We start from the raw sequence: 17721 nt of genomic DNA, 5'->3' as shown, positions 1-17721 counted from the left end.
GCACATTAATTTCCCCCCCACCCCCGATACTACCACTCACCTACACACCGGGGGCAAATTTACAGTGGAAAATTAACCTACCAACCCACACATCTTTGGAATGTGGTGGAAACCTACGGTGGGTCACAGTGAAAATCCCTGAAGTGACATCCAAGTGTGCATCGCACACCCCTCTGTTTATTAGACCATCAGACTCACAGGTTCACAGAAAGCCAATCAAAGACCTTGTGGAACTTACAGTCCGCTGTTTTCCTTTCTGCATTATTTTTCTTCAAAATTTAGCTGACTTGTGCACAAAAACTTGATCTAGTTTCTCGGCCCTTCCCTTTCTGTGTTTCCAATCTGTGGAAATCCCTTATAAAAAGTAACAGGACTCACTGTTAAAGGAAAGCTTATTCTCCTGCAGCTGTGTTAAAGAGGGAGTTTCATTCTTGGGATCCACCGTGAAAGGGAGCAAACCTGACAGGAAAGTCTGTAAACATTCAACAGGCAGCATCTCAAGGTTGTGGCAGAAATTCCTGCCGTCAGCAAGCCATCCACATTCACTGCTGATATACGGGAAAGCTATCTTGTGTAGCCATTGTTGATAAGTGACAACCCCTATCCTTAATGATGAGGCCCAGTGCACTGGCAAGATGTGGTGTGTGTTAACCCTGTCATCTGGAATAGCCAGAACAAGCTCCTGCCCACTAAACAGCTGACAAAAATGAAGGCAATCCCCCAACTTAGGCGGCTGTTGACCCTGTTAAAAACTTCAAAATGTTTATAAATATTTCTGTCATTCAGAAACATTAAAAGACTCTTAAAATGATTTTAAAAAACATTCATTTTAAAAAATGAACAGGAACTAAAACATTTAAATCATTGTAAAACAATTAAAACTAATTAACTAGATACAAATAGTTTAGAAAATACCCGATCCTTACCTTGTTCTCTCACGTTGTTGTTCCTCATGTAAATGAATGGAGTTGCTCTAACCTGGTGCAGGTTCAAAGAGCCTTAAAAAACACTGAGAATTGCAACTGTTGTTGAACTCCACATGGACTCCAGCATCAGAGAACCATTGGGAAATTGCTGGTGAAGAGCAGCCAGGGAGTTCGGGACCACTGATTTATCCCGGGAACCCTGAACATAGTGGTTCACTTACCAGGAAAAACTGACTGTTTTGTACAGACCTACCAGACTTTCTCCTTGAAACTCAGCCCCAGTGTTTCAGATGCGGCCTTCCAGCAGAACACTCTGACAATGAGATTACTCCATCATCAGGCAGTTGAACCAAAATTCATCACCTTGTCAATGTTCTCATGTTCCAACAGGGGCCACTCAGCAATCACAAACTGACTCCCTGACTCCTTGCTTCCCTAGACACCTGATTCCCCCTCCCTAGCCAAAAGGTTCCAATGACAATGACAAATGTGGACTGTTTCTGCCTTACTTGTAAACCAGTGTGGGCTGTGGATTGGCCCTGAATGTGGCCTCACTGGTTCACTGCCACATTGAGCAACATTGTTTGCTTATTCATCCACATGATGTGGACATCAGTGGCAACACCAACATTTATTGCCCATCGCTAATGCCCCTGAACTGAAGAACTAAGAGTCAGCCAGATGGGGTGGGTCTGGAGTCACCCATAACCCTGACCAGAGAAGAACGCCAGATTTCCTTCCCTGAAGGACATTAGTGAACCGAATGGGTCTTATCGACAAAATGATAACTTCATGGTTTGGCATTGCTTTAAAAAATGAATCCAGATTTATTTAATGACTTGAGTTTAAATTCCCCAGCTGCCATGAACTCATGACCCTGTATGAATGGTCCAGAACTCTGGGTGTGAGTCAAGTAATTTGACTGCTATATTAGTCCCTGAATTATTCTGGAAGCCTTTGTATCTATACTCTGTAGATACCATCCATAGTTCTGCTCTTTTCCCCCTCTGTTATCTCCATGCTCCCATGTCTCCTTAGTTACAGCTGAACAAACACTTACTCATTGCATTTTTAATCCACCAACAGCTGCAAACTGTGTACAAAACCCAAATGGTACATCAAGATGGGCATTTCAGGCAATGATTAATTAAACCTGGCTTTCAGTTTAACTTCACAGCAGTACATCCAGTACTGCATCCCAGCCATCGAGATGTTCCATGCCACATGGCTCATTCTGATGCTGTTAGTGAAAGTAGTTAACAAAATGGAGCTACAGTTGTGAGGTTCACAGAACAACACTGTCAATTCCAGCCTGCCATTCCCTATTGACGTGCGGCAGTTTCTTGCGGTGGTCAGCATGGGGCCCAGCAGGTGCGATCTCTACAGGAAGCTCATAAAGGCATATGCCATGATGCAATGCAAACCGCAATGAGGAGGGAGGGAAGGAGGGAAGGAGGGAAGGAAGGAGGGAGGGAGGGAGGGAAGAGTGCTTCTAGGGGATCAGAAGGACTTGGACATGCTGGTGTAGAACAGTGCCCAGAGGAGACATACTCTTTCTACAATGGGGACCATTCAGACCCAGCAGGGCTACAGTCAGGAGAGAGATCTCTGAAAGAACATAAGCTCTGAAAGCATGAACTTTGGGCAATTCTGGTTGATTCTCCACTCCAGTAGTCTGAAGGGAAAGTGGATAAAATCTCTTCTCCTTGATTATGGACGGTGGGTGACTCTACCCCTCAGTGCAGCAGTGAGCAGCAAACAGTGCGCCGTGGTGTAGGTGAGCAGCAACAGCCTGGAATGGTCCTGAGGTGAGGGTGTTGGAAGGAATTGTGAACATGTGCCTGATCACCACAAACAAAGTGGTCCAGACACACATATCAGGTTGTATTTGAGATCACTGGGGTCACCGATCTCAGGGAGGATAAAGAATGCAGTTTGAGTGTTGATCATTAAGCAGCTGGGGAAATGGAACTGGTTATTCTGTGACCAAACAAGAACTCTTGTTTTTCAGATAAGCAAGATTGGCAATCTCACTACTGGTGAATTTTCCATGTTGTACTACAATTGGTTATCACTTAGGAGACCTTGATGCCAGGAAAATAGTACTGAACAGAAAAAAATTGCAGCCAAAAATTGATGAAGTGAATTTCCCAACAGGAGCTAAGGCACAAAATTGTTCTGCACTGGGTTAACCCAATTTTCAACCACACAGCACTGTTTACGGAAGTTGTACAAGCAAATCTTTTTGCCCAAGGCCTTATTCTCATCTTGTTGTACTGTGTTCATATACTTTAGCAGGTCTTTAATATCAGACTGTGATATATTTCTATATAATACATATGCCAGATCCAGCTGAATTTGCCAGCTTGTAATCTATTTACTGAGCAAAAGCTTGGGATTCCTCAGAGCAGGCTGACATATGACCTTCTGTTCCAGTTAAGTGCTGCTCCCGGGATACTTGCAGTGCCACAGACTTCCTCAGCTGACCCTGCACCAGGTCATCCTAGGAAAAATACTCTGGATCCATTGAAATGAATGAGAAGAAATTGTGCTCTTAGGATAATGGTGAATAGACCTCTTTGTTTGATTTTATACAGTTAATTCGATGTGTGTGTGTGTATGTATATATATATTATATACATTATATATTATATATGTATGTATATATATATATACATACATATAATATATAATGTATATATAATATATAATGTATATATATATCTATATATCTATATAGATATATATATCTATATCAAGTGTTTTAATGCTTTCCTGGGCATTTTTGAAAGTTTGCGAAGTTTGCGAATGTGTCAGACATTGCAAACATTCAATATAAGTGACAGCTTTGACAGCCAATGAGCTGTGGGGTGGGGGTGGGAGGGGGGATTTGTAGCTGGTGGCGCAGGGCATTGTTGGCTGTTTGGGAGTGCAGCCAGCCTCGAGTTCAGAAAGGTCCTGGCAGTGCCTCTCCAATCCACTAGGAGCAGTCCTCCTGGAATAAGGTGGCACCTGGGCCAGGTGGGAACAAGCAATGTGGTCAAACAACTGGAAAGCTATCCAAGCAGAAGATCCAGGCCATTAAATTTCACAGTCAGCAAAGCTCCCCCACCCCCAGCCCTGCCTTTGGTCAGGGGGCTGTGAGGGTGTTTCAGTGATGGGGGTCTTCTCATTGTACTAGTGGGTCCAGTCTCCATCCAGACCATGTTGCTGGACTTCAGAGTGTGAAGGGCCAATGAGATGGGCTGTCCGCATCCAGATCAGATTAATATGTGGGGGGGGGGGGGGGGGGGGGGTCGCAGAGATTGCAGGGGTGAAATAAAAGCTTCTACATTGGTTCACTGAGTTTTTAAAATGTAAAGGAGATATCGCAACACCGCACATTAACTTTGATAATGGTGACCTGACCTGACCTGTCAGCGAGCATTTTTCTGCACTAAATACCAAATTATGCTCTCCTTTCCTATTTTAGGCTAATGACCCAATTCCAATTTTAGAAACCCTGTCCACAGCCATCGCAGCAGTGACAGACAAGTGCTGTAAATGTTCATTGCCAGTGAAACTCTATCAAGGATCGTCTCTGATCTGCTTCATCACTGAAATGCGAGTTCACTTTGGCAAGTCTAACCCAGGATTCCATCTAGGGCAAAGATTTGGACTAACCCCATGTAATAACCATTGAACCTCATCTATTTGGTAACACAAGGTCTCAGTTTTAACACTGGCTCTGTGCTGATGAAGCATCCAATTAGCACAATGGTCCTGAGAGTCTCCTGAATTAGGAAGGAGAAAAGCTAACCAGCAATCCAACTTCTAATCCTTTAACCTCTTTTGTAGAGTGGTTGCTTATGAAAGCCGGGAGAAAGGGTAGAATGGGTAGGGGAATCTTGATCAGGTGCCGGAGGGGTGGTGGCACCATGATCACGATAGGATGGGGGAATGGAGTTGGAGGTCACAATATGCAGAGTGGGGTCCTGTCAGAAAGACCCGCCGAGACATAAACTTTGAACTTAAATGCAGCCAGTTTCAATAGCCGAGGCGCCACAGGAAGGATCCTGAGGCAAGCTTTAACTTCACAGTAGGGATAGGGCCCTCACCATCTGCCAAACAACAGTCCCGAGTGCTCGCAGTAAGATCAGTTTCCCAATTAACCTTTATTACGTATCACACGTAAGTGTTAAGCTATCTTACATGTATATTTTTGTTAAATGTCACATGTACATCGAAACACACAGTGAAATGCATCTTTTTGCTTAGAGTGTTCTGGGGGCAGCCCGCAAGTGTCGCCACGCTTCCGGCACCAACATAGCATGCCCACAACTTCCTAACCCGTACGCCTTTGGAATGTGGGAGGAAACCGGAGCACCCAGAGAAAACCTACGCAGACACAGGGAGAACGCACAAGCTCCTTACAGACAGCGCCCAGAATTGAACCCGGGTCACTGGTGCTGTAATAGTGTTATGCTAACCGCTACACTACCATAATGTTGGATTATGCAACAGCATTTCTTGGGGAATGACTACCGAAACCAAAATATAATTCAGGAGATACTTTCCTCAACAGGGTTAGATTTTGGAACTCTCCACCACATTGAGTAACTGGTGGAAATAGTAGAAATTTAAGGGGAGGCCACTTACATACAAAAGGGAGAGAGGAATACTTTACAGTCAGGTGAAGTAGAGTAGGAGGAAAGTTGCTTGGGGCATAAAAATAGCATTGGACTGGTGGGCTGGAATGGTCTGTGAAAATCTACACAATTCTTTATATAGAATAAGGTAAATCTTTATCCTGGTGCCTACATCCCCCTAACCTCATCTCCGCCATCATGGTCAAATAACCCTCCAGTGCTTGCTTGTGTGAGGCAGTTGTGGATTATCATCTCCCCAGGATTCTTCCCTGTCAGCAGAGATGGGAATGAAGCTGGAGAGGCTTGCACCACTGCCTGGATTGAGTCCCCGAGCTTCAAGTCCTTCCATTGCTGTGCATTCCATTGAAGCCCACAAAGAGTTTAAAGGGCAGAGTTTGCAGAAGAAGCCCTTTCCTTGAGTGAAAAGGCAAGGAAGCCCCTCAGGTACCAACATGAAAACCTGGCTCTCAGAGTGGAAGTCTTACCTATGAACCACTCTGGCCTCAGGAATCTCAGGGACAGTGGCTTAATTTTAATGGAAAGAGGAATTTCACATAGGTGCATTAACCCACTGGTTACTGATAGTACACTGCAGAGTTTACTAGGCTGGGCACACTCTCTTGAAGCGCAAGGGTGAACTATTTAACAAAAATGTCAACAGCCCATGAGGCAGTGACATAGATGCAGGCACCATACCTGTCCCAAGTATGCTAAATGTCAACTAAACCTCAGCCAGTTTCCAAATGATCCATAGCTCTCTTCAAGCTCTACAAATACATGCTATCAACGTTCCTTAAATAAAATTACCTCCAAAACAAGATTCACGTCTCTACAAAACCTTGGATTCTTCCTGGACATCTGTTTCGATGACATTAAGTTGGCATGAGAACTGTGAGATAACATTGTGTGCATTAGTTAAAAGTCAACCATTATTATTGTTTATAAAGGATGGTCATTGTAGTTTGCCTTAGAAGTTATTTTACAAGGTCATGGATCATTTTATTGCAGGTCAGATGGAGAAGAAAGAACATTTTAGTGGTTGAAAATGTAACCCAAAGTCTGGCTGGGCGAAGAGAGCATGGAAGGACAATCTTCTCAGGCAGTCACTCAGGATTGAGGGTGACTTGCTTCCACTCTGGTTCTGAGGAAGCTGTGGAACTGGAGACACTTCCACAGATGGGGCAGGAAGCGACTGAGGGGACAGGTGGGTGGGTAGTTAGTGAGATTGGTGCACCCCTTCAGCTGCTAACACAGGGCTTCTGGGTGCTCCCAGTGCATGGCCTCAAGGTTCTCAACACCATCCCGAATGCACCTTTTCCACTTTGCATTCCCAGGAATCAGTGAAGATGTTTACATTTCTTCAGGGAGATTTTAAGTATATCCTTGAACCTCTTCCTCTGTCTCCCTGAGAATTTCTTCCTATAGCAGAGCCTGATATGGGGTGTCTGTTTTGAAAATCTGGTGTTGGACATGCGAGCGACATGGCCTGCAAAACGTAGCCACCTGATGTAACTGGGCAACACAAGAGACCACAGATTCTGGGATCTGGAGCAAAAAACCAACTGCTGGAGGAACTCGGTGGGTCAGGCAGCATCTGTGGAGGGGGGTGGACAGTCGATGTTTCAGTTCGAGACCCTTCATCTAGACTGAAAGATAGAAGGGAGGATAGCCATGGTAAAGAGATGAGGGGAAGAGGTGGGGCGAGAGGTGCCAAGCGATAGGTGGATCCAGGTGAGGAGAGCTGATAGGCAGATGGGGGAGGGAGGAGTGGAAATAGCGAGAGAGGCTGGCCTGTGGATGTTGGTCTGAGAGAGGTCACTGACATCGGTTCATTTATCCTTCCAATGAATTTGGAGGATTTTGCAGACAGTTGCTGGTATCTTTCCAGTGCCTTGAGGTACCAGCCATGTAGTTCAGGGCTAAGAAGCACATAGCAAGGCAGGGATCACTGCTGCCCCATGGAGCATATGCCAGGTCTGTGGTCTTGATCTTCAAATAACTCAGTTGACCAAAGGCAGGGTCGGCACATAGAAAGCAGTGGAGGATTTCATCATCAAGGTAGGCCTTCACTGAGAGATGGCTGCCAGCATGCAGGAGGTAGAAGGACTATTGTCTCCCAATAACTGTGTGGACTCACCAACATGGAAGCAGGACAGCACAGTTAGTCCAATGCTTAATACTTCCCTGCTAGTCTAATATTTAAATGAACAACCCAGACCAGGCCCATCCCAGGTTCAATCCCTTCTTTAGCTGGGCATTGCAATTGCTTCCGATGGCCCAAAGCAAAACTCGCTGAGCAAGCAAATGGACTTCCAACAGATACATGTACACAACTGGCAGAATGAGCTACAAATGGCCATATTGTGCAGCAAGACAATTCTGGCCATTGGCAACCATCTCTTCTCCTCAACTCCAAAGCGACTCCTAATGACATCAGACTCCCTTATTTCTGCTGAAACAACCACCAGATGCAAATGAATTGTGTTTATTAGATTCTCTACACCTTCAATTGGACTAAGTCTAACAATTTCCCACACCCCATGCACAGACAATCCACTTTGTTTGTGGTTACAAATAACTTCCAACCGACAAAGCAGCTGGTTCTCTCTACTTTTGAGATACCTGCATCAACACTGTGGCATTTGCTTATACCGGCAGACAAGATGTTCCATGACTCCTTTCCACATATCCTTACTCTGACCTTTTGCTAAGTCTCAGTGTGGTGAATCATCCTGTTGCCAAGTATCAGATCCTACAAGTTGTTCCATACTCCGTGTTTGGCTCAGGGATCAATAGAACAGAACAGGTTATCTCTTTACATTGAAATGGAGAACAGCAGGGATGCACTATGTTAAACTATTTATCATCAATCTCCCCTCCTATAAATATCCATCTCCTCTGTCACTTCCATGTTTCTTTTTAGCTGGTTGCTAGACGCCGGGATATATTGTGGTTTTATTGGCCTACAGTTGCTCTGTGTCTAAGAATTTTCATGCAACAGCTGAGAATGCAGCAGCAGGGATCTCAAAGGGTACAGAGTCTAGGCAAACCTGACTTTACTAGCAGGGCCAGCACATTGGGCCAGAAACGAACACAGCTGGAAATCTGACAACAAAGCCGAAAGTAAGCCGGGAACACTTACCAGATTTTCTGGAAAAACAGAAATCAGTTACTGTTTGAGGCCTTTAAGTCCAGACTAGGAGGTTTCATGGATAAAAAGGGACACGAGAAAATAAAGGAAGAGGGAGCTAGATGTATGGGGCAACAAACTGGATTTAAACCCAAGATCTGAACTGGCCTTTCTCTGTTCTCTTGGAAGTGTTTCCAGTGCCTGTCACTCACCACCGTGGATCCCAGCCTGTCTTCCTCCACCTTGGCTTCGAAATGTCTGAACCACTGCCAGTCAGTCCAGGCCTGCAGCAGGTAAACACACACACACACACACACACACACATCTTGCTATTGGACAGTTCGCACTACAGATCCCTGGATTTTGAAAAACATTCTTAACTTTCCTCTCTCGGATGGTATCTTCCTCCTTGATGTTTCCAACTCACATCACAACTTCCCAGTTGGGTGAATCACCTTCCTGTGTACAGTTGTACAATTTCACAACAGCCTTGGTTCCACACAATGGGATCTTTGTCCTACTGTGTGCACACGACCTTTGTGCATGCTCTCCTCTTCACATGCCTTCCGTCACCACATATTCTTCCCCAGGCATACCTTCGCAAATACTGCAAGATAGGTTAACAATTTTTCCTTCTTTCAGATCACCTGGTTGGAGTTATGGCAGGTGGCTATATGTGTGAGCTCTAAATTTCTTGCCATTTATTGAGCACAGCTGACAGTGCTTTTCTTGGGCATGGCCTGTACACACCACAGCTTGAGTGGAACCAGGCTGAGAGAAGGAGCCCGCCAACTCAGGTGATTCAATTCAATCGATGCTCATGATTGCACGTACACGGATCTGGCTCATCACCATAACGAGTAACTGGACCCATCTGTTACCAACAATTTATCTCCCCCATAACCTGGGGAGACCTTCCCAGCAGAGTTACCTTACACTCTCTTAATAAAAATGAGGTATCTATGGTACACATCTTGACCTATGACTGGTTTGCAGCAGTAACAATACAACCACTGATCATGGTGCCTTCAGTTGATAAGAAGGCTATCACTATATTGCTGATAACTTCCTCTGCAGGAGTGCGGTAAATTCCACTTAACACACCCGGCTCCATTTCTTTGCTTTTCAGTTTCAGTGTACGGATGGTGCACTAAAGGGTAGTGGTATTGGTTTATTATTGTCACTTGTACTGAGGTACAGTGAAAAACTTGTCTTGCATACCGATCGTACAGGTCAATTCATTACACAGTGCAGTTACATTGAGTTAGTACAGAGTGCATTGAGGTAGTACAGGTAAAAACAATAACAGTACAGAGTAAAGTGTCACAGCTACAGAGAAAGTGCAGTGCAATAAGGTGCAAGGTCACAACAAGGTAGATCATGAGGTCATAGTCCATCTCATTATATAAGGGAACCGTTCAATAGTCTTATTAGAGTGGGGTAGAAGCTGTCCTTAAGTCTGGTGGTACGTGCCCTCAGGCTCCTGTACCTTCCACCTGATGGTAGAGGAGAGAAGAGAGAATGACCCGGGTGGGTGGGGTCTTTGATTATGCTGGCTGCTTCACCAAGTCAACAAGAGGTAAAGACAGAGTCCAAGGAGGGGAGGCTGGTGTCCATGATGCGCTGGGCTGTGTCCACAACTCTGCAGTTTCTTGCGGTCCTGGGCAGAGCAGTTGCCATACCAAGCCGTGATACATCCAGATAGGATGCTTTCAATGATGCATTGGTAAAAGTTGGTGAGAGTCAAAGGGGACAATCTGTTCTACACCCCTTCTCCCCTGTATCTAAGACAGGTGGAGACCACCTTCTGTACCTACAGCTGCCTTCTTTGGGGACCTGCACATATGTGCAATGTGCCCTGTTCAGTAACAATTAAAACACAGAGGCATTCTGAACAGGCATTCAGGACACAATAGCCATAGCAAGGCCTCCCACCTTTTGTTCCCACATGACTCACAAACTTCCCACCTCTGCTTCTTGTGTGACAGAAAGCACTTGGAGCACCCATTGGACTCAGCTGCAAAGAAAACTGTGTAGCCATTGCCAGTACTGTGGACTTGCTCTCTGCCTGCAGCTGATGGTTGTATCCAGAGAAAAACCGTTTAACGTTCTTCAATAGCTTTCCCATACCATGGCTATTCTGCTCTCTCCCTTGGATATGCCAAGCAGTTTGCCTTGAAGTCTCTTGCTTGCTGGCCAACACACCAAACCATCCCAATTTAAGAAGGTCTGAAAGCTGCAGCTTTTTGCTGCTGTCTTTAACTGTCACCAAGCATTTCTTCTGGTACCTGGCTGCACATGCTAAATATTTAACTGTGAACATCTCTGAAGGTGCCAGATTAAATGATTCTTCAAAGTTTTTACAACATACCCACAAGAGTCCTCATCCCTGGTTCGTGGCCCTAATAAACTCACAAGCATTTAATTTCTCTCAGCCTTACTGCCAGCAGCAGTATCACTTCTCCTTTTTACACATGACCGTTCTTCTCCACTCTGTCCTCTCTGAGACCCTCAATAATATCGTTTGCTGTCAGGAACATCTTGACCTATGCCAAGTACACAAGAACTGGCAGCAACTCTCATCTTTTCCAGTTCACCAACAAGATTGACATATCCACCATCTGCCAGCGTTACTGCTTTATCCTGTTCTCTTTTCCCTTGTACTTGATTCCCACCCTAAAGTCATAGAGTAATAGTTATACAGCACAGAAATGACCCTTTGGCCCACCATGTCCATCCTAACCCTTTTGCCCATCTACACAGCCCATTTCCCCACATTAGGACCAAACCCTTCCATGCCTTGGAGACTCGCTGAGTTCCTCCTGCAGATTGTTTGTTGCTCCTTCCATGCCTTGCCTCCTTAAGTGTCTGTATAAATGCCCCTTAAACATGGTGATAGTATCCGAGTCCACCTCCTCCTCTGGCAGTGTGTCCTAGAAACCAACCATTCTGTGTACAAATCCCTTTTAAACCTGTTTCCTCTCACCTTAAAACCTATGCCCTCTTGTTTTTGATACCCCTACCATGGGAAAAAGATTTTGACTATCTCCTCTATCTATACTTCTCATAATCTTATATACATCTATCAGGTCATCAACCTTAAGGTTCATCGCCTTATTACTGCCTCAGAGTTCATCATCAGTGTAGGGTCTACTATGTCACTAGCAGCAAGGCAAGTAACAAGAATGGAGATTCTCGCCAAGCATTCTCTATTGAAAGGGGGACAACATTCAATAGTGACTGATGCAACAATTCTGCCCAACTCTAACTCAGTAAAGCCAAGGCAAGATATTTTCTTATAATGGTACTACACCTCTGACAGTTCTGGGAACTTTTCATTGCAAATGACTTTCAAATCCAAGAGCAGTGGTACAGCTGCTTCACAGTTTCAGTGACCCGGGTTCAATCCTGACCTTAGGTGCTGTCTGTGTGGAGTTTGCAGGTTCTGTGACTGTGTAGGTTTCCTCTGGGTGCTCTGGTTTACCCCTCCCCTCCCCTCCCCCCCGCCCAATCACAAAGACATGCAGGTGTGATAGATTAATTGGCTGCTCTAAATTGCCCCTAGTGTGGAGGTGATGGGTGTAATCTGGAGGGAAGGGGGGGCGGGTTGAAGAGAATGTGGGAAGAATAAAAAATGGAATTGATGTTAGATTAGTGTAAATAGGTGGTGATGATCAGCACGAATTCAGTGGGCTGAAGGGCCTGTTTCTGAGCTGTATCTCTCTATAACTCCATGAGCATCAATGCAGAAGTGACATGTAACCTCAGGTGACTGTGAAACTCTTTCACTGCCGTATCAGTTCTTCACATTGTACTGACTACTAATGCATGACCTTCAGCTTCGACAATTCCTTTCCTCCCACAGATGCTTTGATCCACTGAGTTCTTCTAGCAGATTGCATCAGCAGTCTCGTGTCTCCATTGGCCTACAACTAACCCACTAGATACAAAGGAAAGGTTGTAGAAAAGTCATGTAAGCATTAACACCATGCCCAAACCAATGATACCGAGTGAAATCAAAGTTGCCATGAAGCAAAATATTGCTCTTCACTGTGGATAACAGCAAATCAGTCACAAAAATGGAAACACTTCATGGGAACAGCACCCTCTTGTGATTCAACACATACACTGCAAGATGAACACATAGTTCACGACAAATTCCAGATTGAACCTACCATAGACCTTTCGTTCCTAGATAATTGCATTGTCATTCCAGAGTCACTACAGGAATGCAAGATGGACATTGTTCAAAAAGGACATCGAGAAACAACTGTAAGGGAAAAGTTATGGACCCAGGAATGGAACAACAAATGTTTGATATGCCAAGCAACCACAATGTCAAATTTCAAGATATTGGAATTACCCAAAGGTGCATGGGGTAACATTAGTGTTGATATAGTGACCATTTGCTTGTCATTGATGATGACTATATCAGATTCCCCATTGTAGCAAATGTCAGTTCTCCATCTACAAAAGGTACAATCCCAAAGCTCTATGCCATTGCACTGTTAGGTGATTTGCAAACATTGGGGACAGAAAACAGTGAGTTCTTCAACAGTCTGCAACATGTTTAGGTTTCACACATCACAAAATCCACATCAATGGCTACCTGCCAATGGTGAAGTGGAGATTTACATGAAAGTTAAAGAACTCATGTCAAAGAAAATCATGGAACCAAGAACTTTAATGCTTCTTACAGAATGACGGAGTGACTCTGTTGTCCCGATTTTGAGTTCCCACTTCTGTCCGCTGCAAAGTAACACAGTGCCACAAGGTTGATTCAATAAAGCACGTTTATTAGCAGTATACTGCAGGAGAATTCTCCTCAAACTCTCATGCAGAGTCTTTATTGGAGCTCTCCGCAGTCCAAAGCAGCAGACAGTGATTTATACAGATATTGTCACACACACTTAATGAATTCGGCTCCACGAGTTTCGTTCAGACCTCAGAGAACCAAAGACAGACATTGCACCTATTGTCCAACATAATTGAGTTATGATCTAGAGAATCAAAGACAGGTATCACCCTCATTGTTTAAAACAAGCTTCCTCCAGTCTGTTTATTACACCCACCACCCTTATCGTCAAGTATATTGGCCTAGCACCAAGGTCCCGGACACAGCAATTAACACCTTATCCATTGAGTCAGCGGCTTGCGTTCTCTTGCTTGCGAAGTATTTTTTTCTATCAGCTATAGGTATGGTTACAGTTTTTAACCCTTTACTTCCTCAACTCCATACTCAGTGACAGAGAGACTCCATACTTAAGGAATACCACCAGCTCCACTCATTATTGTACAACCCATGTGTACAGAGGTACCTTGCAAGATAGATTACCAACACCTACAAGCCAAAGAAGCAGCACAAATCCAAATGCAGAGAAACATGAAATGCAGATTTGTAGCAATGCAGCCTGGGGATACGGTTCTGCAGAATATGATAACCACATAGGAAAGCAAGCATCTCGATGTGAGCTGCAGCCACCTGAAGTCACCACCACCACAAGTGGCATGATCATAGCATGGATTGGTTCACCAAGGATCTCGCTGAATGTGTCATCAAAGCACTCAAGATACCATCTACTGTCAGTGAATCAAAAACTCAATAAACTCAGCACTGAAGAACTCAGAACTTTGTTTTCATTTCAGAAACTGAGCAAACCCATTTCACTCTACCACCAATGTTCTCACATCCGGAAATTAGTTATCCATTGCACAAGCGGAAACCTACAATGTAGCTTTGCAACCAAGTAATACAAAGATGAAGAAAATTAAAATGTTTCTTTTAACTAACATGGGGAGGTAAATGGCGTGGTTTTTTTAAAGAATACTCTGCATATTTCCTCTGTAAGACTCTGTACAGTTCTGAACATGCCCAGTATCTTATGGTGGCATTAAACAAACCAGAAATTGCTTTACACTGTGCTCAGCAGTGTCTGCATAATCAATCATACATGCACTTGCAGTCTACAGACTGATGCCCAGGTTTAAAATGATGACGAGCGAAATAAAGGTCTCTTTCAAGAAACTGCAAGCAAATGAGAGGGAACAGGTCAGTGGAATCAGAATATGAAAGTTTGATACGTGCTGGTGAATGTAACGTTACCTGTCCTTGTGACACCTAATGTAAATGTTCGTTAAATTCTATTAGTGCATTATCATGGGGAGTTGCAGCACTTCTGTCCAGTAACAAAATACAACGCTTAGTAGCATTAATGAAGATAGTGGTAAATAGCAATCCCAGTCCCGCTCTCCAGGGATGATGGGATGTGCATGGCTTATTCCTGAAATCCCAAAAGCATGCCGAAAGATACTCATTATCTGAAACTGTTGAACTGCATGTTGAGTCTGGAAGGGTGTAATGTGTCTAGTCAGAAGAAGAGATGTTGAGCTTTGTTGCAAGAGTGTAGAAAAGAGAGGTCAGAGTCAGAGAATTGGTGATAGGGAGCCAGAAGCTCAGGGTTACACCTAAAGAGCAGCCACAGCTGCTTCTAAAAGTGGTCACCCAATCATCGTTTGGTCGGCCCAACAGACAGGAGGCCACATTGTGAACAGGGAGTACTGTATAGTAAATTGGAAGATGTACTAGTAGATCACTACCTCACCCGCAAAGAAGATTTGACATCATGTATAATGGTAAGGGAAGAGGTAAAGGGCCAAGAGGTCACATGTCTGGCAGTTGCACAGAAAGCTACCATGGGAAGGGGGGTAGATGTTGATGGAGATGCAGGAGTGAAGTTCACTGGATTGAATGGAGCCATCAGAACCCTGAAAGAAGAGGGAAGTTGTGTCTGGTCATGGCATTAGGTTGGAAGTGCTGTAAATGGGCACCGAAGGTGGAGGCTGATTCTGGGAGGGAGAAGTGATGAGAACAGGAATGCGGAAGGTGGAGTGGACACGGTCGAGGGTGCTGTCAACTCTGGTGAAGAGGAACCTTTGGAAAGAGCAAAGGAAGGCACAACAACACTGGTATCATCAGCACTGATGTGAGACGAGAGAAGAAAGTAGGAGAATGGAATAACTTCTTTGCAATAAACAGGAAGAACAGTGTTATGTGGATAGGAAGGAAGAAGTGGGCCTGTGGTGACTGTTTGCTGCTAACCTCTTTCTTGACTTGAAGACAGAGTCCAAGGAAGGCTGGAGCAGGTTGAGGAAAAAGACCACATGAAGGTGGAACTTTCCCCTCTCGGTACGACAGCAGAAGAATGAATTGTTGGAGAGACACGTTGAGTTATATTTAAAATGTCTTTTGCAGTGACACCCATCTCAAGGTGTCATCCAGTAACAAACTAGAAATCAACATGGTGGCCTCCTTCTCTCATCTATGCCGTTCATGCCTCTTTAGGTAGATAAGATATTTATTTATTAGTCACATGTACATCGAAACACACAGTGAAATGTGTCTTTTTGCATTACTGAGAATGTGCTGGGGGCAGCCCACAAGTGTCGCCACTCTTCTGCCACCAACATAGCATGCCCACAGCTCCTAACCCGTACGTCTTTGGAATGTGGGAGGAAACCGGAGCACCCGGAGGAAAGCCACGCAGACACGGGGAGAACGTACAAACTCCTTACAGACAGCAGCCGGAACTGAACCTGGGTCACTGGCGCTGTAAGAGCGTTACGCCAACCACTACACTAATAAATAAATATTTATCTTATCTTATGTATCTACTGCCTTTTCAGCAGTGAATTCCAGATCCTCTGTGGAATGTGTTTCTTCCCCTCATATCTCCCCCTTGTATCATTTGCTGACAATTTTAATTTTGTGTCCATTAGTCCTTGGATCATCCATGCATGGGAACAGCTTCCCTCTATGTAACCAATCTAAATTGGCCACGGTTTTGTACACGTCTATCAAATCTCCTCTCTACCTTCTTTGTTCCAAAGAGAACAACTCCAGCTTCTCAGTTTAACCTTACAGCTGAAATCCCTTGATGTTCAAACCACTTTAGCAGATTTTTTTGAACCCTCTGCACCTTCACATCCTTCCCAAAGTTCGGTGACCAGAACTAGAAGCAATACTCCAATTGTGGCCTAACCAGTGTTTTGTACTGATTCAACAAAGCTTCCCTGCCTTTTGTACTTCTCATGTGCTTTGCTATTTACTATCTCAAGAAACCTTTCCACTGTCAAAGATTTAAGAACATGTCCGCCCAGGCTCGCTCTGAACAAGCACACCCTTCAAAACTGTGTCATTTAGTCAATATTCTCTTTTAAATTAAATTTTATTTACAGCGTAGTAACAGGCCCTTCCGGCACAATGAGTCCGCAGCACCCATTTTAAACCCCCAAATTAACCTACCCGTACGTCTTTAGAATGTGTGGAGGAAACCCACACAGACACGGGAGAACATACAAACTCCTTACAGACAGCGACGGGAATCGAACCCCGATTGCTGGCGCTGTAATAGTGTTGCGCTAACCGCTACGGTACCGTTCTTGTTGACTACAGACAATCACTGTACTGTAAAACTGAAACAAAGGAGAGATTGACATTTATGCAGCACCTTTATAATTAATTAAAACATTTTACACACACAGTAACCTCTCGGGAGTACAGGGTGTTAGGGATTTGTCAGACATGGGACATCTTTTAGGGGTTACGGAATAGGGATAGCAGGCATTAATACAAACAAGAACCAACAAATCTTCAAATAAAACTCTGACCTCATGATCTACCTTGTCATGACCTTGCACCTTATTGCACTGCACTTTCTCTGTAGCTGTGACACTTTACTCTGTACTGTTATTGTTTATACCTGTACTACGTCAATGCATTTTGTACTAACTCAATGTAACTGCACTGTGTAATGAATTGACCTGTACGATCAGTATGCAAGACGAGTTTTTCACTGTACCTTGGCACAAGTGACAATAATAAACAAATACCAATAATCAGTTTTGAAATTAACATGTCTACAGAGCACAGGCTGTTGGCCCACAGCAGGGGGCTGGCTGCTCAAGATATGGCTTGTAAAGTGATATGGCCATGAGACGTTCTCGTCTGCATCAGCCAAACGTAATACAATGGGCTATG

The sequence above is a fragment of the Pristis pectinata genome, chromosome 20 (assembly GCF_009764475.1).
Source record: "Pristis pectinata isolate sPriPec2 chromosome 20, sPriPec2.1.pri, whole genome shotgun sequence".
In the NCBI taxonomy this organism is placed as follows: Eukaryota; Metazoa; Chordata; class Chondrichthyes; order Rhinopristiformes; family Pristidae; genus Pristis; species Pristis pectinata.
The sequence above is the reverse complement of the archived record's forward strand: the minus strand, read 5'-3'. Positions refer to the sequence as shown.